Below are 1286 nucleotides of genomic sequence, written 5' to 3'. Positions count from 1 at the left end.
AAACAGGCCTTCAGTCATCTGGTCCTTACCCTTCGGGTTCATGACAGCCTGACTCGGCAATGTACCCTCGGGTCTCCTACTAATAGCCTCAGCTAACTTTCCCATTTGCGACTCTAACTTTGCAATGGACTGCGTATGTGAGCTCAATATTTAGCTACACTTCTCGAAGGCATTCTGATTAGAAGTTTTCACCTCTTGGAATGCCTGAAGAAGTCTCTCCTCAAAAGATGTCTGCGGGGCAGACTCCTGCTGAATCGGGGGAGGGACTGAAGAAGAAGACTGAGAATAGCTCGACCTCTGGAATGGCTGAGTAAAAGATGACTGCCGAACTGGCTGAGAGGATGTAGGCATCTGTATGGAAGACTGTGGATTCTTCTATGAAAAATTAGGATGGTTACGCCAACTCGGATTATATGTCGATGAAAATGGGTTATTCGGCGGTCTGACGTAACCTTGAGCTGCCTGAACTTGTTCTTGAACAAATTCAGGGTACTGAGATGCCGAAGGGCACTCAGTGATATCGTGTGCCGGACTGGCACACAGAGTACACACCTGCTGTGTAGTGGGCGGTCCTGAGAGAAGTTGGTCCAGCTTCTGAGCAATCATGTCTACCTTGCACTGTAGTGCAGTAGATGGACCAATCTCAAGAACACCAGCTTTCTTCTGAATGCTGGGTGTGGCTCTATCCGAATGAGAACTCGAAGCATGGTGTAGGGAATTCTCGGCCAATGTATCAAATAACCTCCATGCTTCGTCCTCGCTCTTCAGCATGAATGTCCCTCCACATAAAGAGTCAATCATCTGACGATTCTTGTCAGACAATTCATCATAGAAGCTCTGCACCAGTTGCCATTTCGGCACATGATGATGGGGACATTTCCTGAGGAGATCCTTCATTCTCTCCCAAGTCTCATGAAAGTGCTCACCATCTAGCTCTGAGAAGCTAGTGATGGCTCTACGGTATTGGTTCGTACGACCAATGGGAAAGTATTTCCGAAGAAACTTCTGTTGTAACTGATCTCATGACTCTATTTCTACAGAATCTAAGGACTTTAGCCAATACTTGACTTTGTCCTTCAATGAGAAAGGGAATAGAGTCAACCTCAAAGCGTCATCATCGAAATTCTGTATCTTTACCGTAGAACAGATTTCGAGGAATTCATCTAAATGCCGATAGGGATCCTCATGACTAAGGCCATAAAAAGATGGGAGCATCTGAATAATGATGGCCTTAATCTCATAATGCGGCGCTCCTACATCGGGTCTCCGAATGCAGGATGCCTGAA

The 1286-nt window shown here is 46.2% G+C and overlaps 1 non-coding gene across 1 annotated transcript; it reads left to right on the top strand.

Moving 5' to 3' along the window:
- Nucleotides 1–859: 859 nt before the first annotated feature.
- Nucleotides 860–964, top strand: LOC149815167 (small nucleolar RNA R71). Its single transcript, XR_016428191.1, has one exon. It is a non-coding gene; the product is annotated as a small nucleolar RNA R71 (small nucleolar RNA).
- The last annotated feature ends 322 nt before the right edge of the window (nt 965–1286 follow it).

The sequence above is a fragment of the Nuphar pumila genome, chromosome 15 (genome assembly GCF_984573655.1).
Source record: "Nuphar pumila chromosome 15, dmNupPumi1.hap1.1, whole genome shotgun sequence".
Taxonomy (NCBI): domain Eukaryota; kingdom Viridiplantae; phylum Streptophyta; class Magnoliopsida; order Nymphaeales; family Nymphaeaceae; genus Nuphar; species Nuphar pumila.
This window is presented reverse-complemented; position numbering and strand designations above follow the sequence as displayed.